Source organism: Chiloscyllium punctatum, chromosome 6 (assembly GCF_047496795.1).
Source record: "Chiloscyllium punctatum isolate Juve2018m chromosome 6, sChiPun1.3, whole genome shotgun sequence".
Lineage (NCBI taxonomy): Eukaryota > Metazoa > Chordata > Chondrichthyes > Orectolobiformes > Hemiscylliidae > Chiloscyllium > Chiloscyllium punctatum.
Genome location: NC_092744.1, coordinates 27,556,800 through 27,583,229, shown reverse-complemented (window position 1 = coordinate 27,583,229; position 26,430 = coordinate 27,556,800). Strand labels below are relative to the sequence as shown.

Sequence of the window (26,430 nt, the reverse complement as noted above, 5' to 3'; positions counted from 1 at the left end):
TCATTTGCACTGATGTGCTGGGTTCCCATACGATTGAAGATAGCGACAGTTATGGAACCTCCTTCTCCACTGAGTTGTTTAATTGTCCACTACCATTTATGACTAATGTGGCAAGACTGCAGAGCTTACTTCTGATCCATTGGTTGTGAGCTGATTTAGCTCTGTTTGTTAGAAGTGTCGCCCAGTATCTGCGGGTGATACATTCCAAGACCTACTGCAGATGCCTGAAACTGCAGATAGTAGTGAACCCTATAATTTAAATGAGAAACTTACTTCCCCAGCAGCCCCCAGAATTATTTCTGGAATGTTACATGTAATATTTTCCAGTGGTAAACCGTAGAAACCAAATCCTCAGATGCGGAGGTTCTACTGTATACGTTGCTGGGTGAAAGCTAAACAGAGGGAAAACAAAACATGCAAAGAAAAATCAAAAACATTACTGTCTAAAATTGTTGAACTCTGTGTTCAGTGTGGAAGGATTTGAAGTGCCTAATAAAAACAGTAGGTAATATTCCTGGAATTACACTGATCCTTAGTCAAACAGTGGAACAAGTCGAGGACAGAGACTTCAGTCTGAGTGCAGGGTGAAAAATTAAAATGACAAGTCACTGCAAACTTGAGGCTTTGCATCTGAACAGATCAGAGATGTTTCAGAATCACTGAGTCATAGAATTGTTACAACTAATGAGAGCTATTTGCCCTGTGATGTTAGTTCTGGCTATCTGGAGTAAATCATCTTATTTCACTCCCCTGCCTTCCCCATCTTCTTCCACCCTCACCCCCACCCCCAAAAACCTCTGTCCTGTGCATTCTTCTTTTTCAGATAATAATAATCCAATCCCTCTTGAAAGTCTCCATTGAATCTGCCAGGACTATTCCCTCAGGCAGTGCATTCCAAGTCCTAACCACGTGCTGAGCAAAAAACACTTTTTTTTTAACACATCTCCATTGCTTCTGTCATCCATTGCTTTAAATCTGTGCCTCACATTCCTGATTGTCCCACAGTGGATCCCTCATTATTTTGAATATCTGTCAATCTCCTTTCAAGTCTCTCCCTTTTCAGGGAGACAGTACCCACTTCTCCAATCTATGTAAATGAAGTACATTGTCTCTGGAAACTTTCTCATGAATCTTTTCTGTACTTTCACTCCTGCTTTGACATTTTTCCTGAAGTGAACTCCCCTTGATGCCAAGCTAGTGTTTTAGATAAGTTCAACATAACTCTTTTGGGCTTAAACTTTATGCCTCCTTTACTAAAGCCTAGAAACTGTATTCTTTATTAATAACTTTTTGTCTTGCCACCTTCAATGACTTGGACACATAGACAATCTGCCTATGACTGTATGTATTCTCTTATTGCCCCAGTTAGTATGTTTTATATGGACTTTTTGTAAAGCGACACCAGGGTGCCAATCGATCAAAATTGAGTTGAGATCAGGGTCAGATTAGACATGATCTCATTGAATGATGGAGCAGGCTAAATGACTTATGGCCTACTCCTGCTCCCATGTCTTTTGGTCTATCAAGCAGTAGTTAATCATCAGCAACTTCTCACAATAAGGATTCTCAGAGGCACAGTTACTATTCTGCACTCAGTTCCCATCTTCATTATACCCTTGGTCTAAACATGGACAAAGGAGTTATATTTCAGACATGAGGTGAAAGTGACTGCCCTTGACACAAAGCTAGCAAATAATTGCGTGTGTCATCAAGGAGCCCTGGCAAAAATGAAACGAGTGGGAATCTTTGAAGAATTTCAGAGAAAAATCACTCGATGGATACCTGGGATGGCGCGGTGGGGTTTCCTTATGAATAAAGATTGGACAGGTTGTATCTATATTGATTGGGGTCCAGAAGAACAAGAGCTGATATATTGAGACATATGAAATCCTGAGAGAATGTAAGATCTTGAATGTGGACAGGATGTTTACCCTTGTGGGAGAGACTACTAATAGAAGATGGGGTGTCTCATTTTGTGGCAGATGAAAGTTTGTTTCTCTCATCAATGATTATGCCTCTATCAGCAGGCCATAGTGACTGCACTGTATTTAGTTAAAAAGATACACTTCATAAGCATGCTAGAATTTCATCACATCACATCACATCACATTTGCAGGCCAACAGGTGTCCCTGGGCATGAGAATTGCTCCAAACATGGATGGAATCAAATGTAAAATACACAGATTGGATTGGTTCAATTTATATTTAATTTATTTTCCCTTATAAAACAGTACAAGTTCTTCAATTACATCAATTTACTCATACTTACTACCAGGGGAAAGTGAGGATTGCAGATGCTAGAGATTCAGAGTAGATGGTGCTGGAAAAAGCACAGCAAGTCAGATAGCATCTGAGGAGCAGGAGGGTCGACATTTTGGGCAGGCCCCTTCACCAGTCATGACTTGCTGTGCTTTTTGCAGCGCCACATTCTATCTACTCATACTTACTACCGCCTACTTAGTTGGTCTTAGTTATGGAGTACTGAGGGATATATAAACAAGAATACTTCGTTCAAACAATTTGGTACCATTTAATTCAATGATGATTGACTGAACACTTCAAGACTTTTTAGTCACATTATCCCCATAACCCTTAATGCCATTAGTAATCAGAAACCTATCAATCTCTACTTTAAAGATACAGTAAAACAGTTTCACAGTCTTCTTCAGTAGAAAATTCCAAAGATTCACAACTCCTAAGTTAAATAATTTCTTCTCATCTTGGTCCTAAATGGACCTATTTTTAAATTGTGTCCTCTGATTGTAGACTCCCTAACTAGGAGAACATCTGATGAATGTGATCCTTTAAACCCCTTTAAATTTATCACATCAATGAGATCACCTCTTGTAATGTCTACAGCTTTGGATAATATGATGAAGGGCTCCTGCCCGAAATGTCGATTTTTCCTGCTCCTTGGATGCTGCCTGACCTGCTGTGCATTTCCAGCACCACTCTAATCTTGACTCACTACAGGAGCATTTGCCCAACCTCTTCACAGGACTGTTCTGGCATTCTTGGACAAGCCTGGTGAATCTTCACTGCGTTCCCTCTATGGTGCTAATGACTTTCCTGAGATGAGACCCAAACTGCACACACTACTCCAATTATTCACAACTGAAACAAGTCTTCACTACTTCGATACTCAAATCCTCCTGCAAAGAACCTTTCTAACGTTTGCCGTATCTGCATGTTAACCTTCAGTGACTTATTGATAAGCAAACCAATGACCCTTGTGCAGCTGCACCTTCCAATGTTTTGCCATTTAAGAAATAAGCTTCACATTCATTTCTTCTACCAAAGCGGATAACCTCACACTTTTACACTTGATTTTCTATCTCCCTTGCTATGCCCAATCACTAAGCCTGTCCAAATCCTTTGGAAACCACTTAACATCTTCTTAACAACATGCCATTCCCATTTAGCTTGCTATCATCTGCAAATTTGGGAATATTATATTTGGTCCCCAACTCCAAACCATTTATGTACATATGGTGAACAACTGAGTCCAAAGTACTACTACTTGCATTGGCCCATAAGTCACAGCCATATGTGAGAATGACCCATTTATTACTACTCTCAGTCTTCTTTCTTTTAGCAAATCCTTAACTCATGTCAGCACATTACTTTCTAGCCCATGTGCTTAAAGGTTCTAACAAGCTTCCAGCAGGGGACTTTATCAAAAGCTTTCTGGAAATCTAGGTAAACATTGGCTCTCCTTTATCAAATTTGGTAACATTTTCAGAAAACTCTAGCATGTTCATCAAATACCATTTTCAAATGGATCACCAAAAATACACAAAACTGCACCCCCCACACCCCCACCCCTACCACCCCACCCCCTCACCAATCCATAGTCTCTCTACCTGGTACCCCAACATACAGACTAGCCAAGGAATTCCACCAAAAACTAAAACACCTAATTGAAGATTCACGCCACTCCATTCACTCCACCCAAGAATTCCTGAACACCCAAGAATTCCTGAACACCAATGACACCAAGATAAAGTGGAGAAATAATGATCTCCTTAGATGTTACAGCCTTTTTACATCAATTAATATCGACCTGGCCAAAGAACACTTCAATCACTATTAGGAAAACGAAGACCACAAACACCAGACAGCACCAACCTCATCAACAATGACAACATCCTCAAGTTAGTGGACGTGTGCTTCACCACCCACTTCACATTCAATAACAAAATCTACAAACCACATGTATTTAACAAATAAATAGTGAAAAACATAATACCTCACCATGCTCTGTCACCATTTTAAGTTACAGAAGATATTGAGATGCAACTAAAGACAGTTCTTCCTCCCTTTTTATGCTCCTCATTGTGGGGGTGTCTCCACAATGGGCTCAGTGACCACCATGTCACAGTCTATTCCAGGTGTTCCGCAGCTGTTCCCAAGCCCCTGAACTGATATTAAAAGCTGCCTTTGACTTACTGTATTGGGATTCCCTCGTGCTAGATCCTTCCCTGGAATTCATTCTAGAAGACTATGAGACGTCACCGTTTCGTTCTAGCATATGCAGTGTGTTTATTTTTATTATTCTCTCAAGTGATGTGGGCATTGCTGGCTGGCTAGCCTTTATTATCTGAAATAATTGCTCTTGAGAAGGTGATGATAATCTACCCTCTTGAATCACTGCTATAGTCCTTTGCTGTAGGTTGACACACAATACTTTTTAGGGTGAGAATTGAAGGATTTTGAACTGGCAACAGTGAAGGAATGATGATATATTTCCAAGTTATGGTGGTGAGTGACTGAGGAGAACTTGTGATTGGTAGTGTTCCCTTGTATCTGCTTGTCCTTGTCCTCCAGGATAGAAGCAATCATCGTTTTCAAAGGGGCTGTCTAAGGATCTTTGGCAAATGTTTGCAATGTATCTTGTAGATAGCACACACATTTGCTGTGTATGTAGCTGGCACATGATGCAGGTGTGATATTAATGTAGCAATGTGACTTACAGCAACATGACTGCTGACTGCTAACAGTCATGACATGTTGCCTAGCTTTGGGTCAGCACTAAACAGCAAGGCAATACAGCATTACTAGAAGCCTTTAAGCTCTTACTGAGAGGACAAAGCACAAAATAGCAAAAATAAAGCCCAAGACAGGAATGCTGCAAGCATCTAAGTAAATGCTAAGTGTATAAGTGCTTTTTTAAAAAAAGCAAACCATCATCCCTGAGATGTTCAATGATCTGATCTGTTTGCTGGGTGCCTGTCCCTGTGCACAATGTATCCTTGTAGCAACTTTTTAAAGCTATTTTCCAGCACAGTCCATTATGCAGAACTGAGGTGCTGCAGCATTGTGCATTTGCGGAGAAGCTGGCATGTCTTGGATACCAGTGTTTGTTGATGTGGAATGTATATGGCCATGAACGTACCTTTTGGCATTGGTGCCAGTTGTCCAACATGGTGGTCAGGAGGAGAAAGTGGTGAGCTGCAGTTGCTAATTATCCAGTCAGACCCTAATATCGAGGATTTTCAATGTCTAGTTTCCATCTGTGTTGTGGTCCAATAAGATACTGACGTGTAAATAGCATTTACTTAGTATGATAGAAGAAAAATGTCTGCTTTAAGAGGCCTTGCACCACTCCGTAGCGAGAACTCTGTTGCAAAATGGAACTTGTTAGTCCCAACATCAATTATAGCCTTCCCCTTGTTGAACTTTTCATATTATTCTTCCAGACTTGTTGTCATTGTCCATGCTGTTCAGGGTCCTTTAAGATTCTGTCTATAATCAATTGCCTGCTTGAGCCAGTAACACAAAACCTATTTGTTTGTTTATCAAAGGCCTATTGGCAGTTTGCTGAGGTCAGCTGATTAATGATCAGTTATAAATAATCTGTAAATTTGATGAACTCAGTGATCCCCTACACCTTCCATATTTGGACCCTCTATTGCCTGGGAGGATAAGGACAGCAGGTCCACGGGTCCATGGACTCAGGTCCATGAGTGCCATAGACTCATCCACAGACTCTATCAACAAACACATCGACCTGGACCCAATATACCGGCCACTACAACGGACAGCTGGAACTGACAACCGGAAGCGGCAGAGACAGGCCACTATAAATGCCGGAGGAAACAGCACAGAAGCGCTTCACAGGAGGCTCCCAAGCACTGAGGATGTCACCTAGACAGGGGACGAAACGTTTGCAAGACAAATTCCCAACTCGGCGAACAGAACCACAACAACGAGCACCCGAGCTACAAATCTTCTCCCAAACTTTGAATTAGAGGACTGTCTCATGAGCAAAGGTTTTAGAACCTGAACGGCATTCAAAAGGGACAACTAACAGGGTACCTTTTATAGAGCTGTAAGTACTAAGTCAATGAGAAAGATTCACTCTGAGATTATTTCAAGTTAACCCGTAACCACAGAGCAAATGGACATAGACACAGTATTTTTTCATTTAGTCACTCATGGGATGTGGGTGGCACTGGCATTTATTGCCCATTCATAATTGCCCTCGAGAAGATGATGGTGAGCTGCCTTTATAGACCGCTGCAGCCCACATCTTGTGGACTGACCCATAATGCTCTTAGGGATACAGTGAATACGACACAATAATAATAAATAATGAAAATCATAGCAATAATAAAATAAATAATAGTGCAACCAGTTCTTGTTGACTTTCAAGAAAAATATCATTGAATCCTTGCATCAACAGCTTTTTAGCATTATTGAGCATAAACCTAAGTCATGTCAATATTATCACTACAGAAATGATAGAGCTGGATATTATGAGACACGTGACTCACATCCTGATCCATGCATGTTTCCACCATTTTTGTCATTTAAAACAGAACTATGATGGAGATATTTACAAGGACGTTACTGAGACTGAAGGTTGAGTTATAATGAGAGGCTGGATAGACTAGGACTTCTTTTACTGGAGCATAGAAGATTGAGGGGTGACATTCTAGAGATTTATAAAATCATGATGAACATAGATAAGGTGAATAGCAAAGACCTTTTTCCTAGGGAAGGGAGTTCAAAACTAGAGGGCATATTTTTAAGGTTAGAGGAGAAAGACCAGAGGAAGTGGTAGATGTAGGTATAATTACAACATTTAAAATTCATTTGACAAGTATGTGAACAGGAAAGGTTTAGAGGGATATGGATGAAATGCAAACAAATGGGTTTAAGTTCAGTTTAGGAAAACTGGTAGGCATGGACAGGTTGGACTCCGTCCTGTATGACTTTATGAATTCCAGGATTTTGACCCAGTGACACTGTAAGCAATCGTGATATATTTCAAAGTCAGGCTGGTGAGTGGTTTGCAGGGCAACTTTCAGGTGGTGGTGTTCCCATATATCTGCTGCTCTTGTTCTTCCAGAAGGAAGTGGCCGTAGGTTGGAAGGACTTCTTAAGAATCTTTGGAGAATTGCTGCAATGCATCTTGTAGATAGCACACAGTGCTGCTATTGAGTATTGTTGGTGGTTGGGGGGGGGAAGGGGGAAGAAGGCTGCTTGCGGATATGATGCCAGTGTACTTTGTCATGAATGGCGTCAAACTTGTTGAGTGTTGTTGGAGTTGCCCTCATCCAGGCAAGAGGGGAGTAATCCATCACACTCCTAAACTGTAGATCTTGGATGGCTTTGAGAAGTCAGGAGATCAGTTACTTGCCACAGTATTCCTTGCCTCTGACCTGCTCCTGTAGCCATTATATGGAAGTCCAGTTAACTTGCTAGTCAATGGTAGCTTCCAGGATGTTGATAGTGAAGGATTCAGTGATGGTGATACCATTTAATGTCAAGAGGTGGTGGTTAGATTGTCTCTCATTGGAGACAGTTTATTGACTGGCACTTGTGTGGTGTGAATGTTACTTGTCAGCCCAAACCTCTATATTGTCCAAATTTTGTTGCATTTGAACACTTACTGCTTCAGTACCGATGCAGAATCACAAATCAAACTGAACATTGTGCCATCATTGGTAAACATCCCCACTTCTGACCTTAGGTCAGGTCATTAATGAAGCAAATGAAGATAGTTGGGCCGAGGACATTACCCTGAGGAACTCCTTGCTGTAAACCAAAGTCTACTGTGGCTCAGTTGGTAGCTATCTCACATCTTGGTTCCCACTTCCAGTCTAAATCCAAGTCTAAAGCACAAAAATCAAGGCGTGATTTTCCAGTGCAGTGTCAAGGGAGTGCTGCAAATACTCCCCCAGGTGCACATAAATGATCCCATGGAATGATTCAGGAGACAAACATGGTAGTTAATACTGATGTCTAGATTTATATTTGTTGTTCAATTATTACCACAAACACGTTATCTGGCTATTATTGTATTTCTATTTACAGGGGCTTGCTGCGTATAAATTATCTGTTGTGTCTCTGACATCAAAACAGCACTTACCCTTCAGAAGGGCTTAATCAGTTGTGATGTGCCATCCAGTGAGATTTCCAGTGATTGCACTATATGAATGGAAATCAACATCTTCTAAACATCAATTCGAGGTCAGATGTCAGGAAGCACTTCTCCACTTAATAATCAACAATGTGGAAGTATCTCTGTGTAAAATAGTTGGGGCACAAACTTTGGAACTGTCCCAGGCACATATGCTATAATGGTGAAATTGTAGGTTTGCTGGAGATATGTGCTGGATGGACTGAATGGTCTCCTTAATCCTTACCACTGTGCGATCTCAGAAATCTAAGTTTGTCATCTTTAACCACAGGGTCAACAGAAATAGGGACTGAGATTTACACTGCTGAAACTGCTGAGTGCTCACCACTTCAAAGTGATGGGGTTCCTGTGCTGATTGTTAATTCAGTAAGTATAGTTTAGTAATGGAAAGAGGTGAGAAATTAATTACATTTCAACTTGCTATTAAGGTTATGCTGTCAGCAATGTAAAACTACATTTTAAGGATTACTGTCTTCATGAGAAGTGGCTTTGATATGCTCGTACTATTTGAAAAGTAGCAATGTGCAGTAATTGTTATCATCATGGTTAGCTTGTGCATAGGTGAGTCTATACATTCTTTAAATTTATATTGAAAAAAATCACCAAATATTTTACCATAGTCATCTTACCTTTACTATCACAATTGAGATGGGGGAGGGGGGAAGAGGGGAGTGTGGTGCTGATAGAGATGTAAAAGGTTGAGGGGCATGATAGGGTGAATACAAAGCAGCTGTTCCCATTAGTTGAAGGGTCAATAACAATGGGGCATAACGTTAAAGTGAAAAGCTTAGAGGGGACTTGAGGAAAATCTTTTATGCTCAGAGAGTAATTGGGGTCTGGAATGCACTGCCAGGGAGAGTGGTTGAGGTGGGAAACTTTACAACCGTTACAAAATATTTGGATGAGCACTTGAAGTATCATAACATTCAAGGCTACAGCTCAAGTGCTGGAAAGTGGAACTTTGTGGTACAGACTCATAGGGCCTCTTCTGCACTGTATGATTTGACAATTTTATGATATCCTGATGTAAACATTGGAGACATCGAATGTGACATAGTGGTCAGCACTGCTGCCTCAATGCCAGGGATCTGGGTTTGATTCTGGCCTTGAACAAGTGCCTGTGTAAATTTTACATGTTCTCCCTGTGCCTGTGTGGATTTCCACCAGATGCACTGGTTTCCTAAAATACAATGAACAGCTGAGGATCCTGGGATTGTATTCATTAATGTTTAGAAGGTTGAGGGGAAACCTAATAGAAACTTACAAAATAATGCATGGCTCAGAAAGGGTGGACACTAGGAATTTGTTTCCGTCAGGCGGGGATACTGGGACCCATGGGCACAGCCTTAGAATTAGAAGGGCTCAATTTAGAATGGAATTGAGGAGACATTTCTTTAGCCAGAGAGTGGTGGGCCTGTGGAATTCATTGCCACGGAGCACAGTGGAGGCTGGGACGTTAAATGTCTTCAAGGCAGAGATTAACAAATTCTTAATCTCGCAAGGAATAAAGGGATATGGGGAGAGTGCGGGTAAGTGGCATTGAAATGCCAGTCAGCCATGATAAATGGTGGACTGGACTCGATGGGCCGAATGGCCTTACCTCCACTCCTATGTCTTATGATCTAAAATTTCACTGAAGCAAAAATCAAGTCAGAAATACTTTTAAAAAAGTAGGAAGTTGCAATGATGCAAGTACAAGGTTACAAGTGGTTGTCTCCTGTGTTATAATTTTTCTATCGTTCTATATACAAAAGGGTGAAAGACAGAGTCGTTTCCTAGAAAACTCACTCACTGTACCAGATTAAATATTGTTATTTTCTGTTCTTTCTTTTGTTAAATGATGGAGGTGAAAATCAAAGCTGTATTTATATTTCTCTTTATAAGGGAACTATAAAATCAATTAATGGTAATAAAAAGGATCTGCTTTGTTCATATTGTGCCATGTGATAATGGAGGCTCCTTCAATGGGAAGTACTCCTATTATGCTTAACTTAAGGACGCCTTTGCTCTGTGAGTTAAAGACATAGCTGGTATTGGTGTCAACACCAGGACCCCACACTGTAATTCAATGCCTCAATATTATCTCTTGTAGCTGACATTAGATAAACAGTTCAGCATCAGAAACCATTATTCTTACAATGGATATTCAAAGTCACTGTTACGTAAAAGCAAATTTTTGCTTTTGAGATGGTGTCTTTCATAATCTCAAGCCAATGAAGCATCTTTGAAGTTTGGTTACAGTTTGGGTAATACTCAAAATTATTTTCACATAGCAGGCTATCATAAATAACAATCTGTTAATGGTTAGAGAATTTTTTTCTCCTTGATGTTGCCTAAGTGGTAAATATTGGTCAGGATGACAGTCAGAACCCCTCTGCTCTTTGAAGTGTTTCCATGGAGTTTTTTGCATCCACCCAAAAGGACAGTTTGCTGGTCCCAAGATAGCAACACGAGCATGGTAGGTAGTGATCAGGCCACTGAGCCTGTTTGTTGCAGGCTGTCTACATCCTTTCTTTATCTCCTTTTTCTTCTCTTCATCCTCCAGATGTTGTGGATGGATTGTGGAGGTGGCAATGCCCAGGACTCTTGGTGGCCGTGCCTGCAGTGGGTACTCCTGCCTTCAGTAGGCCCACAGACTGGACTCATGGCAGCGAGGTCTTGGCTGCAGTAGTGGAGGAGCAGGGACTCCTGATTGTGGAAGGCCAGAAACAGGGACTCTTGGCAGTGGTGTCAGATCATCAACTGTGGCACTGATGGTGCCAGGAGCAGTGACTCCGGACTTTGGTACCACTGGAGCAGGATATTTTGGAGGTGGCAACGGTTTGTCGATTGCAGTGGTATTGATGCCAGAGCAGAATCTCCTGATTTCAGTAGCCCGGAGCGGGGACTTTTGGCAGTATTGGTGACACAGCAGTGACATGATGATCTGGGATCTCCTGGGGCATTGGTGTCACCGTTGCCATAGCCGAGTGGGGATTCCTTAAGGGCAACCTGGTAGAGGCATTACAGAAGCCCTGAAGCCATGTTTGGGGCATTGGTTGAAGATGTAACTATTTTAGCTTAAAATGGTGCCAGATTGTGGCAACAAAACACATTCTTCTCTGTATCTCCCTAGATATATGTGACAATAGATCATTCATTCAGACAGAATCTCTGCTTAATGACTCATCCAAAAGATGAGTCTTTCATTCAGTACTCCTATTGAATATTCATCTAAATTTTCCATTCAGTCTCTGAAGCGTGACTTAAACACAAAACCTTATCAGAGCTGAAAGTTCTGCCAGTTAAGATGCAGCTGACACTGGATGAAACATTAAAATTTGATCTCTGTTTTGAGCTGAATTAACTGGTCTCATACTGGCTGATTTCAGGTAGAGTTTTCTTGTATTTGGGAAGTTTCAACTAACAACACAGGTTAATGTTAGCAGATAGAGGCCTAGCTCAAATTCTCTTCTCTTGTTTATTGTCAAGACTCATGTGAAGAATGGGACTTCTTTTGCTGGAGTATAGGAGCCTGACCTTGTAAAGGTTTATAAAATTATGATGAGCATAAATACCTGTGACACTGCTTTCAAAGAACTACGCACTTGTAGTCCTAGGTCCCACAGTTCCACAACACTCAGAGTAATAGAGTCATAGAGATGTACAACAAGGAAACAGACCCTTCAGTCCAACTCATGTACACCGATCAGATCTCCTAAATTAATCTAATCCCATTTGCCAGCACGTGGTCCATATCCCTCTAAACCCTTCGTATTCATGTACCCATGCACGTGCCTTTTAAGTGATGTAATTGTACCAGCCTCCACCACATCTAGCAGCTCATTCCATATATGCACCACCATTTGCATGAAAAAATTGCCCCTTAGCTTATGCCCTTTAGTTCTGGACTCCTTGTCTATTTACCTTAACCATGCCCCTTCCTCAGTTTAATTTTGAATCAACCAATTTATTCTTCCCTGTGTAGTTACTGGAAGCTCTGAGTTTTAATTTATATGAAAGAGATATTTTAGAAGAATGAACCAGTCAATATGTACCTCTTTCAAACAAATGAATGTATCTGGAAAAGAAAGATAGAAAAGAAAGGTAGAGAAACAGCATTCTGATCAGCACAAGAATCGTCCCAGCAAACCGTGTGAAAAGGAATCACTGCTTTCCCAATTTTTCCTGCCACTCATAACAGCCATGCTTCCTTTCTGTCTGTATCTATCTGTGTGTGTGTGTATGTAGCAGGGAATTCAAAAAGTTTGTGTTTGAACTGATAGAGTTATATGCTGGTGGTTCATAACTGTATACCTGTAGCAAAAGTCTATTTATTGTAAAACATTGTGATTCTTGTGGTGTACACACAATAACGTGCTCCAGTTTTTTTAGTCAAACTGGATCTAAAAGATGGGTAAATTCGGGAATTCTGCATGTTTTTCAAAACATTTAATTTTAGTGATGACTCTAGGAATAACATGGCTTGAATTTTCAGTGCATGACCTTGATGAGGCATAGCAAATGATTAAGCCATAAAATCTCTTATCACTTTATAATGCTTTTGCTTGACACACTGTCCACAAAGATGGTTGACCTTTGTAAAAAGTGGTTAAACTATTTCCTCATTGGCATTTTAAATTTTCATTTCCAAGAAATCACATGATAAGTTCCTTTTCAACTCAGTAGTGTCCAAACAGTTCCTTATTCCAGTTTCTCATAGTCGACAAATATATACCTATTTCTAACATCTGTTTCTGGGAATCCATTGAAAGCAAGGTTGACTGGACCTTTTCAAATAAAAAAGAAACTCACTTACATACAGAGATGAGAAAAAATATGCAAGTGTGCTATGTGAATATTTTAAATAGATACGATGACAAGGAGGATAGTCAGAACAAAAATGTATTTCTAATGATCAAAGAAAAACAGTCTATGGTAAGGTCCTGGAGAGTGTTCCTGAACAAAGAGTGCTTGGAATGCAAATTCATTGTTCATTGAAAGTGGAGTCGCAGGCAGATACAATAGTGAAGAGGACAGTTGGTATGCCGCCTTTTATTGGTCAGAGCATTGAGTATAGGAGTTGGGAGGTCATGTTGTGGCTGTACAGGCCATTGGTTATGCCACTTTCGGAATACTGTTTGCAATTCTGGTCTCCTACCTATAGGATGTTGTGAAACTTGCAAGGGTTCAGAAAAGATTTACAAGGATATTGCCAGGGTTAGAGGATTTGAGCTATAGGGAGTGGCCGAATAGCCTGGGGCTGTTTTCTCTGGAGAGTTGGAGGCTGAGGGGTGATCTTAGAGAGATTTACAAAATCATGAGGGGCATGGATAGGGTAAATAGAATAGGTCTTTTCCCTGGGGTAGGGGAAATCTAGAACTTATGGGCATAGGTTTAGGGTGAGAGGGGAAAGATTTAAAAAGGAGCTAAGGGGCAACCTTTTCATGCAGAGGGTGGTGCATGTATGCAATAAGCTACCAGAGGAAGTGGTGGAAGCTGGTACAATTACAGCATTAAAAAGACATCTGGATGGGTATATGAAAAGGAAGGGTTTATGGCAAATAGGACTAGATTAATTTAGGATATCTGGATGGCATGATGAGCTGTACATCTCTAAGACTCTAAGAAATTAATACATTTATTTTTAATCATTTCGAATGAGCATGTTGCTGGCTGAGTAACATTCATTGCCCATCCCTAGTTACCATGTAAAGGCAGTGGTGCAAATCAGAATAATCAGACAGTGAATAAGAAATTGTAACTTCAAAAGTTGCTCCTTCAGTCATGAGGTTAGCTAATAAGGAAGTACTTAGAACATCAGATGGAATATTACGCTATCTTCCGGAAAGCTATTGCAGTGACTTAGAAAAGATATTACAAACACATAGCTCAACTTGTGTGAAGAGTCAGGAAAAACATCTTGTGCTATGCATGGTGTTAACATTGGGGATGCATTATTTATAAAACAGCATCCTCCCAGACTCAATGCAGAGAGTTTAACTCAAGTGAGAGGAGATATTAATTTCACCTTGAAAGATGAATCAAGTCATAATAGGTGGAGCTCACCTGTCATGATGGTGCTGAATCAGATGAGTGACAAAGATTGCTGATTCATTAACATAAAGCCGTTGCAGTAATAAAGGTGGACTTGTCCCATTCCCATCTTTACAGGACTACATTGAGAAAGATGGTCAAGCATGATTCATTACCAAAATTGAGTTGTTATTAGTTCCATTGACTGATAGTCCTTTGCCTCTATCATTTTTGCAACACTAGATGGCCCTTATCAATCATACCATTGTGAATAGAAAATACACATCAAGTTTTCGAAGATTATTCAAAAATGTATTGAAAGATTACGTAACTACATTATTTAAATCAATTATTTGGTCACATTAAAACAAACCTAGGAAGAACATTTACATCACTTGAATGAAGTCTTTGCTTGGTTAAAAAAAAGCCAGTTTGAACATAGGACTGGCTAAAAATGAATTTGCCATGGCAAACTGACTTACTTGGGCCATACTTCGGACAGTCAAATAACACCTAGAGAAATGGAAATATTGTCCAATTTACATTTACCCATGCCTTAAAGCAAATGCAATATTCTGTGGGCTTTGACACAAGTAGATTTTATATGAGGTTTGCTCTGTGACAAACATTTTGAAGAATGTGAAGAAATTTGAATGGACAAAGGAGTGTCAAAGAGTCTTTGACAATTTTAAAGCTGTGCTGACAATGTCACTCATTTTAGCCGAATAATGAGAAGCCATTCAAAAAATGGTTGCTGAAGCCAGTGACACAGTATGCATGCTACTTTATTAATAGGAAGATAAGATGGGGACCTAATTGAGGTGTTCAAGATAATGAGAGGCATTGAAAGAGTTGATAGCCAGAGACTTTTTCCCTGGGTAGAAATGGTTAACATGAGGGGTCATAGTTTTAAGCTGTTTGGCGGAAAGTATAGAGGGGATGTCAGAGGCGGGTTCTTTATGCAGAGAGTTGTGAGAGCATGGAATGCGTTGCCAGCAGCAGTTGTGGAAGCGAGGTCATTGGGGATATTTAAGAGACTACTGGACATGCATATGGTTACAGAAATTTGAGCGTTCGTACATTAGGTTTACCTTACATGAGGTCAATGGTCAGCACAACATTGTGGGCTGAAGGGCCTGTTCTGTGCTGTACTGTTCTATGTTCTATGAAGAGCCAGTAAGTATTTTTTGTCAAAAGCTAAGTATGTGTCAACAGAAATATTTGATGGTGGAAATACTATGACTGGAAGGATGTCAGAACTTGTATTCGCTATCCACAGATGATAGCCAATAACTCTGAATAGATTTTATTTATATGAACCAAACTCTTTTCAGCTTTTTGGGAAGATTCCATGACAGAAATCCAAAACTGCTTATTGGAGTCTAATGTTACAACTCTACAATGTTAAGAAAAATTTTTAAATGTTTCTCGCAAGATCAATGTTATGGTGGACTTTGTCAATAGCAAATATAAATAAAACTGAATCTTAAGGGTGTTACTTAAATTATGATTCAGTTTTATGATCTTAAATTATGATCAAAATGGATTTGTATAGAATGTGGAAGTTATTGATATCAATATATTTAAAGTAGATATGTTATTACAGTTAATATGGTAGTGATATGAAGAAATTATGATAGTAGATGCATGCAAAAAAATGAACATATTCTGCTCCAATGTCTGCAGATACCTTCTCATTCTGTTCGTCTTACTCAAAACATATGGAATGAATAATAACTTTCAACATAATCTGATAACCATTTAAATTCCTAATCATTCATAGTTTCTGATGCAATTATGAGTTCATATTCCTCCTTGAGATGGAATTGTTACATTAAAATGTGCATTCCTCTTTTAAATATTCAGAGTTGGCAAAAGGAGTATATGAGAAATTGTCAAGGTTATTTTGGAAAGGAGAACAAAAAAAGGGTGTTACTTAAATGGTGAAAAACTGCAGAAAGCTCCAACACATCGGGACTTATGGTTATTTGTGCATGAAACTCACAAAGCTAGCACATAGCTGCAGCAGGTAGTCAGGAAAGATAATGGAATATCTTTCATCTTATTTCAAGGGGTTTTGAGTATAAGAATGGGGACATCTTATTGCAACCATGTACAAGATGAGACCACACCAGAATATTGTAAGCAGTCTTGATCCCCTTATATAAAGAAGGTATTTCATTGGAGTGAATATCCCAAGATACTGAAGGAGACAAGGGAGGAGATTTCTAGAGCCCTGACAGGGATCTTTGTATGGTCTTTAGCTACAGGTGAGATCCCAGAAGACTGCAGAATAGCCAATGTTCTTCCTTTGTTCAAGAGGGACAACAGGGATAATCCAGGAAATTACAGGCCAGTGAGCATTACATCAGTATTATTGGAGAAGATTCTTTGGGATAGGATTTACTTGTATTTGGAAAAGAATGGACTTATTAGGGATTTTCGGCATGACTTTATACAGGGGAGGTCTTGTCTGACAAGCTTAATTGAAGTTTTTGAGGAAGTGATGAAAATGAGGGTAAGGCAGCGGACGTTGCTTATGTGGATTTCACTGAAGCATTTGACAAAACCTCTCATGTTAGGCTGGTCCAGAAGATCAAACTGCATGAAATCCATTGAAAGTTGGCAGGTTGGATACAAATTGGATTGGCCATAGAAGATAGAGCGTAGTTTTGCCAAGTGTAGTTTTTCTGACTGGAGATCTGTGACCAGTTGTGTTCCACAAGGATCAGTGCTATGACCTCTGTTTGTAATTACATAAATGATTTGGATGAAAATATCAGTGGTCTGATGAGTACGCTTGGAAATGACACAATGGATGATGCCGTTGTGGGTAATGAGGAATTATATCCAAGGATGCAGTGGAATATAGATCAGCTGGAAAGTTGGGCAGAGAAATGGCAGATGGAGTTTAATCTGGAAAGTGTGAGGTGATGCATTTTGAGAAATCAAATAGCGTCATAGAGATATACAGCACGGAAACAGACCCTTTGGTTCAAACCAATCCATGCCAATCAGACATCCCACCACAATCTAGTCTCACCTGCCAGCACTCGCCCATTTCCTCCAAACCTTTCCCAATCATAAATCCATCCAGATGCCTTTAAATGTTGCAACTGTACTATCCTCCACCACTTCCTCTGGCAACTCATTCCATACATGTACCACCCATCTGTGTGAAAAACTTGCCCCTTATGTCTCTTTTATATCTTTCCCCTCTGGTCTCTTATATCTTTCCCCTCTCACCCTAAACCTATGCCCTCTAGTTCTGGACTCCCCCACCCCAGAGAAAAGACCTTGTCTATTTACTCTATCTATGCCCCTCATAATTTTATAAACCTCTATAAAGGTCACCCCTCAGTCTCTGACGCTCCAGGGAAAACAACCCCAGCCCATTCAACCTCTTCCTCTAGCTCAAATCCTCCAACCATGGCAACATCTTTGTAGATCTTTTCTGAACCCTTTCAATTTTCACAACATCCTTCCCATAGCAAGGAAACCAAAATTGCACACAATATTCCAAATGTGGCCTAACCAATGTCCTGTACAGCTGCAACATGACCTCCCAACTCCTGTCCTCAATACTGACCAAAAAAGGGAAGCATACCAAACACCACCTTCACTATCCTATCTACCTGCGACTCTACTCAAAAGGAGCTATGAACCTGCATTCCAAGGTCTCTTTGTACAGCAACACTCCCTAGGACCTTACCATTAAGTGTATAAGTCCTGCTAAGATTTGCTTTTCCAAAATGCAGCACCTCCCATTTATCTAAATTAAACTCCAGTGTAAATACCTCCCTATTTCTCCCTTCTTTTATCTTTGACAAAGGGTCAGTTAGACTTGAAACGTCAGCTCTTTTCTCTCCTTACAGATGCTGCCAGACCTGCTGAGATTTTCCAGCATTTTCTCTTTTGGTTTCATATCCCATTTTAAAGTGGAGTTGGGTTAGGGATCTGGACAGCTTATTCCTGTACCTTTTTATAGTTGTATTCTTTCTGCACAGTAGGGATTTTGTGCTGAGAAATATTCATGAGTAAAATGGAGTTTGAAATTTGGCATTGGGTGTGTTCATACAGTGAAGTCATGAAACATCAATACCTAGAGTTTTGGAAGGATATACTTTGGAAGCACTTCAGGGAAGATCACTTAGCTGAATCTTGGGAAAAATGAATTTTTCCCATGAGGAAAGGTTGAATAGCAGGGCTTATATTCATTGGAATTCATTAAAATGAGACTAATTTTAAAGAAATGTAAAGGATTTTGAGAAGGCATTACAGGGTTGATGCTGAGAGAGTGCTTCACCTCATGGAGGAATCTAAAAAAGGGGGAAAAATTTAAAAATAAAGTGCCTCCTATTTAAAATGGAGCTGAGGAGAATTTCTTTTTCTGAGTCATTTGGGTTTGGAGTTCTATTCCCAGCAAGAAGGTTGGGTCTTTGAATGTAGGAGAAAGTGAGGACTGCAGATGCTGGAGATCAGAGCTGAAAATGTGTTGCTGGAAAAGCGCAGCAAGTCAGGCAGCATCCAGGGAGGAGGAGAATCGACGTTTCGGGCATGAGCCCTTCTTCAGGAATGAGGAAAGTGTTGAATATCAATGAGGTAAAAACAATGATTGCAGATTCTGGATTAGTGGTGCTGGAAGAGCACAACAGTTCAGGCAGCATCCAAGGAGCAGCGAATTCGACGTTTCGGGCAAAAGCCCTTCATCTTTTATTCCTGATGAAGGGCTTTTGCCCAAAACGTCAATTTCGCTGCTCCTTGGATGCTGCCTGAACTGTTGTGCTCTTCCAGCACCACTAATCCAGAAAGTGTTGAATATATTCAAGGATGAGTTAGACAGATGTTTGATGTAGAAGGGAGATGGGGTTTATGGGGTGAGAGAAGAACAGTGGCAGGCAGGAAACTGGAGTTAAAGCCATATTCAAATTGACCATGAATGCTGCAGCACGCTCATTGTGCTGAATGGCTGATCTTTTTTAATGCTCTTAAAATAATCATCACATAGTTCATATTTGGTGTGTTCTACAGTACAGTGCATTCTGTAAATGCTTAAAACTCCTATAGGTGCAGCAAAAGAGGACTACAAATATTGGGGGGAGGTTCAAGCACTTCTGATGTTAAGCAATGAATTACACTGCCTCTTATAGGAATAGTGTACTCAGTAATCTGCCTTTCTTCCCTTTATTATTTCACAGCATTGCTGGCAAGGTTGGCATTTGTTGCTCATCCCTGACTGCCCTTGAACCAAGTAGCTTGCTAGGCCATTTCAAGCAGTAGTTAAGACTCTACTATATTGCAGTGAGTCTGGAGTCACATATAGGTCAGACCAGGTAAGGATGGCAAATTTCCTTCCTTGAATGATATCAGTGAACCAGATAGGTTTTTACAACAATTAATGTTAGCTCCCATGGTCGTCATTACTTAGTCTAGATTTCAATTCCAGAGTTATTACTTGAATTTAAGTCATGCCAGCAACCATGTTATGATTTGAACCCATCTCTTCAGAACATTCAGCCTCAAAATTATTAGTCCAAACTAGTCATTTTACAAATATCCCAATATATTTCCTTTGGTTGGTTGTCAAGTTGAATATTCAGACAACATACAGTAAATCATATCCACTAAGAAGGTCAACTTAAAGACAGTTTTCCAGCGTATCTACACCAATTTAAAGACTGGGGTTGCTGCTTCTGGATGTCCCATCAGGAGTATTCTGTACATATACATACTATTGATAGAAACCATTCCAGTAACAGTCAGGCTCTCCCCCAAAGGGCATGCACTATATTGCTTTGGACTTTGTCCAACAATTATAACTCATATTTACAAAGGGTCTTCTAATGCTAACATCTCCAAGATGTTTTGTAGATGGTGGTGGAATAGTGGTAAATAAAACCTAATAATGGACTAGAAATCAAAAGACCTGCCTGGGCTAATGCAGTGGGGGAAGCGATTGATTCAAATTCCACTACAAAAGCTGGTGGAATTTAACCCGTTAATTTTTTTTTCCATTACCCCCACACTACTGCCTAAGTGCAGTAGTGCTCATTTTTTTTCTCCCAGCACCCATGTTGTATGTGTGCAGGTGTGAGACACAGTGAAAGATACAAGGTGCACGAATCTTTATTCAAAATTTCCACCACCAGGAAGAAAGGAAACACCCAAGTGGCCAGTGACCAGCAGTGCCCTTTTTAATCTCTTAAAGTGTGGAGTATCCAGTTAATCCCAGCGATGGTGATCATTGGAAAGATCATTGTCATAAGAACCAAACCAGTTCAGTTCCTTCAAGGGAGGAAATTTGTCATCGTTACCTGGTTTGGCATACACGGGACTCCAGACGCACATCAATGTGGATTTTTAATTGCCTCTGAGATGGCCAAAGGAGTTCAGGGGCAAGTAGGGATGGACACCAAATACAACTATGGACAGTGATACTCGGATGGCATGAAATAAAAATAAAAACAGTCACCGTGGCCAAATTAGATTTAAATGAAGCGTGCGAGAGTTTGGGCAAAGCGGTTAAATGTTCCGAACCATCCTTATGGAGCAATCAGAATTCAGGCCACGGACCTGCAGTCGATGGAAAAGGTTTCCTAATGCCATCTTCACTTGGAGCAATAAGGACCAACCCCACTCTCGCTCCCCATCTCCTCGGAATCGATGAAAGTGGAGGGAGTTCCTATCAGATCACGATAAGGATAACGCTCGCGAGTGATAATGGACCGTTAAACGGTGAATTCGATTGGATTTGATACGAACACTGCACGCGCCAGCACCAATTTGGGCCTCGAGTGCGCAGGCGTTGGGGAGGGGTCGCATGCGCATTCCCTCTCCGGGGGCCGGGAAAAGAACTAGCGGAAAGGGCGCCATTGGGGTTGGAAGGAGTGGTGTCTTTGATCGGTGTTGAGGTAAGGAGTAGTCAAGTGAGAGTTGGGTCCTCCATCATAGAATGTGCTAAAACAAATTATAAAAGAATTTCAGAAATGTTTGTATGAGCATTTCAAGTTGAATTTCTGAATGGTGATCTTTAACCTATAAGATACTAAAAAGAATAATCTTGATATAAGGCTGAGATTCCTTGGTTTATATTGTTGTTGGGAGTGGTTTTGAAATGATGACATGTCTGGTGCCATCTAAATAAGTGTCATGTTGGCAGCAGTCATTTGAAGCTAAGCCGTTGCATTTGTGGTGAAGGAATGTGATTCTGATTTCCAAAAACGATAACTTACAACCTGAAATTTGCCCTTGGGTTAAACCAGCCTTAAACGCAGCTATTAGCCCTGGTTCTGTATTGTACAGCTGTGCTGTTCTTGTGTCTCTTTACTTCTGTCCCTTCAACTGTACGTCCAGTTTTTAATATTGATGAGAGTTCGGTTATCATGTCTGTGCCTTATGCACTTTTGAATGAGGTAGTTGTGAATTTGCGTTGAAGTGCGCACACATTTGGCCTTTTATTGCTTTGAGTTGAATCTCTATAAACAGCTGATGTGGATTCAAAATAAAATTCTAGCATTGGTGCGTAACAAATATGGGTTGCAACCTTGTGAATTGCCTTGTGCTGAGGTATACAAAGTAGGACAGTCTTGTGTTTAATCTCCAGTCTGTCTAACCCTGTTGCATGTTGGTTACAGAGAGACAATATCTTCCAGGGTTCACAATCCTGATAACTATCCAGTGACTCCAGCAAGAAATGTAGGTCTGAGTGCTTTGGGTTTAGTGTGACTGTTGGAAAATCAAGAGTGGAAAGCTGACAAACACCAGTTGTATAACATGCTGTATGGTGGTAGTTACTTTGAAATACATGACACTCTCTAGGTCTAACTGAATTGAAAGTTGGTTGTGATATTAATAGCTTAATTTGATTTTCATTGTAGGATTGGTTAGTAGAGGAAATAATTAATTAAAGTAGAAGAGTAAAGTTGAGGAAAGAAAAGATTAGAATACATTAATCAAGTTGTGGATGACAGGCTTGGTTGGACGTGTGGCCTTGTCTTACTCCAGACCTGTTCTGAGTTTTCAGTTTACTTCTGTGTTGCATTACATATGTGCTCCAAAGCAGATAACAAAACCTGCATTTTGGAAGACAAAGGCACATTGCTCAGAATTAAACTAATATGAAATCATTGCTTAAATAGGAAACTGGGTACGCTTGAAATAGCAACTTTTCAATATTTCAACAATAGCATCTCTCTTCCCAAACTTAAATTTTGTTACAAAATTTGAATTAATCGCATGAACACACAGGTTCCCTCCAGTAGTATCAAAAAGTTCAATTACAGCCAGGTGTTGTAGCTTCCATAGTGACAGTGATTTGAACTGAAGGATGAATCCATTAGTGAAGGGTGTGCCTCATATTAAACAAAACCAATTCCAAGCTGTTATTTTATTGAATATTTGTCTCATTACCAACTCACTGGAATCTATTTGATTGAGCTTTGTCGAACTTTTGCAAGAACATTGTGTGTTAGATTTATTTGGACTGTTGAAACTCTTGGCTACCACAGACCAAGAATTAAAGGACACTCCAAGTTTGAAATACCAGAAAGGATATCCTCTGTATTTTACTGGAATATTTAAGTTTATTTTCTTTGTGCTTGTTCCTGTTGAGTTCATTTTCTGACTTGAATGTGTACATAAGCTTTCATATCTTACTTAATTTTTCAGGTTTTAAACATGTTATTTAATTTACTAAACACTTACATTCAGTATTTCTATCCAGAAATATTTGCTTCAACTTTTTAAAATGCATATGATTTTAAACATGTTTAGACATGTTATGACATACCGCTAAAGCAGGTGACACTCTAACTTTAATCTGCTGGTCTCGATGCAGGGACAGTACCACTGAGCCAGAGGGTCTAATTGCAGAAATGCAATGTTAGATAATCATGTGTACAAAAAGTTACACTGGCAATCCATATAGGATTATCAGCTGGCCTCACAATTGCATACATTGAAAGGTACATATATTAAAACACCGTACCCTGTTCTATCTGGAAAAGGACATGTAAACACCAAACCTTTATCAATTCAATAGAGTACATGACAGTTATTCATTGGTCAGAGCAATTCCCAGTGAAATTGAAGTCACCATACCTGTTTTAAATTTTAAACAATGGCTGGGAGTTAACAATCAATCAGTATTAATGGGTTCGTTTACCATGGCAACATCTCTCTCAGGCAGTGTCCACTTGCCAACCAATCAGTCCTCTCAAACGTTATAAATATTTTCCCCTTGAGTTGGTATTTTTGTGAATTTTTCTGTTAAGTGTAAATTAAAAACTTCAACAAAATGTCATCTTTGCAGTATGCAAATTGAAAGGTATTTTTAGAAAAGAATTCTTAAGTTTAAAAGTCTTGACTTGAGCTTAACGTTTTTGTTGCAAGTAGAGCTGGTCTTAATTTAATCTAATTCTTGTACTTGAGCTATGTATATTTTCCTTGATTATTTCAGCATTATTTAGCTAAAATGAAATAACATCTCCAGCAAAATTTATATTCTATTTTTCAAAATTTTGATAGAAGTTAGAGCCGCAGTTCCAAAAACTCAGTCAGGAAAATTTGTACAACGATTTCTTTTTTAATAAAGGTAATCTCATGGGCCCCAGCTATGCTTATCTCTTCATGTATGTGGAACAGTCCATCTTCCACAGCTAGCTTGGCACCATTTCCTACCTTTTCCTCCACTACATTGATGACTCTATTGGCGCCATCTCGTGCTCCCACAAGGAGGTTGAACAGTTCAGCAACTTCGCTAACAAGTTCCACCCCAACCTTAAGTTCACCTCGACCATCTCAGACACCTCTCACCCTTTCCTGGACCCCTCTATCTCCATTAATGGTGAGCAACTCAACACTGACACCTACTACAAACCCACTGACTCCCACAGCTACCTGGACTACACCTCCACCCACCCTGCCTCCTGTAAAAACGCTATCCCTAATCTCCAATTTCTCTGCCTCCACCACATTTGCTCCCAAGAGGACCAATTCCACCACAGATGTACCAGATGGCCGCCTCCTTCAAAGACCGCAATTTCTCCCTACATGGTCGATGCCCTCCAGTGCATCTCATCCACTTCCTGCACCTCCACTGTTGAATCCCACCCATCTAACCGCAGCAAGGGCAGAACCCCCTCATCCTCACCCTCCACCCCACCAAATTCCGAGTACATTGCATCATCCTTCAGCATTTCCGCCATGTACAAACACACCCCACCACCAAGGATATATTTCCCTCCCCTCCCCATCCACATTCTGTAAAGGCCATTCCCTCTGTGACTCTCTTGTCAGGTCCATATTCACCATCAACCCACACTCCCCTCCTGACACCTTCCCTGTCACCACAAGGATCACAAAACCTGCGTGCACACCTCTCCTTACCTCTGTCCACGGCCCCAAAGGAGCCTTCCACATCCGTCTGTGATTTACCTGCACTTCCACATCTGTCATTTACTGTATCCGTTGCTCCCAATGTGGTCTCCTTTACAGTGGGGAGACAGGACACCTATTTGCGGAACACTTCAGGGAACATCTCTGGGGGACACACATGAAACAACCCCACCGTCCTGTGGCCAAACACTTTACCCCCCACTCCCCCAAGGACATGCAGGTCCTGGGCTTCCTCCATCGCCAAACCCTTGCCACCCGACACTTGGAGGAAGAACGCCTCATCTTCTGCTTTGGGACCCTGAAATCCTCACACTCCCCCACACAACCACCACCTTATCCCAAATATAACCTTCCAACCCGGCATTCTTGACCTGTCCATCATCTTTCTCACCTGTCCGCTCCACCCTCCTCTCCGACCTATCGCCTTCACCCCCACCTCCATCTACCTATCACATTCTCAGCTTTTTTTCCCCTCAGCCCCATCCCCCTCCCATTTATCTCTTCGCCTGCAAGCCCCAATCCTGATGAAGAGCTTATGCTCAAAACGTTGATTGTCCTGCTTCTTGGATGCTGCCTGACCGGCTGTGCTTTTCCAGCACTATGCTCTCAACTCTAATCTCTGGAAGAAGCAACCAAATGTCATTGGTGTTGAGTTACAGCTAAAGACACCACAAACCGGTTGGAATCATATCAGTCAGAAATGCATAGTTTCTGTCTTCAACGTAATATGAATTATTAATGAATGCGAATGAATTCGATTTTAAAATATCACCTAATTGTTCACTTTTTTGATCATTTGAAAATGTAAAAATTCTAATTGTTATCCCCTAAAGCATAGCTTGTGTGCAGCTAGAGTGAACAACAGACAGAGCACAGAAAATGTTGCTGTTGGCAAATGGGGCCATCAATCTATAGGCAGGGATATTCCACAAACAAAACTAACTGAACGCCTGTGATTTACGTGTATTTCCTTCGGTTAAACAGACTGTATTTGCTACTCGCAATATGATGTTCTCTCTATTTGGGAGTCAAAATTCAGGTTGCGTGATTTGCTTTGCAGAAAAGCATATGTAGAAGCGGAACCTTTCCGTTTCAACCTACCCCTTTTCGTGTTCTTGTTTCTCTCTTAACCTGCTGTGGTGTTTCACTGAAGTCTCATGTACATTTGACAAACTGCGCTTCATCTTTTGATTAGATACTTTACAACCTTCTGGATTCAGCATTGTGTTCAACAACTTCAGGCTGTAATGTAAAACTAAAAGCAAAATGCTGTGGGTACTGGAAATCTGAAATAAAAACAAAGTTCAGGAGAAACCCAGTGATCTGCCAACATCTTGGAAGAGCGAATCTCTGTTTCTTTCCCTCTATAGGTGCTTCCACAACTGCTAAGTTCCTCCAGCACTTTGTTTCTTATTTTAGACTGTCACACCCCTTTTAATTCAATGGGCATCAACTTTGCTCACACATCCATTGTGTGGAACTTTTGTCAAATGTCTTTTGAGAATTCAGATCCATAACCACTGTGCAGGCATTATCAACCCTCTGTTATTTCCATCACCAGACCATAGCAACACGACGGTTGGAGGAAGAGT

The 26,430-nt window shown here is 40.5% G+C and overlaps 1 protein-coding gene and 1 long non-coding RNA gene across 2 annotated transcripts in view; one reads left to right on the top strand and one right to left on the bottom strand.

Moving 5' to 3' along the window:
* LOC140478800 (tumor protein 63-like) overlaps positions 1 to 26,430 on the top strand; it is a 300,795-nt gene that overhangs the window by 26,969 nt on the left and 247,396 nt on the right.
* LOC140478801 (uncharacterized) overlaps positions 1 to 26,430 on the bottom strand; it is a 216,297-nt gene that overhangs the window by 95,786 nt on the left and 94,081 nt on the right. The window lies entirely within an intron of this gene.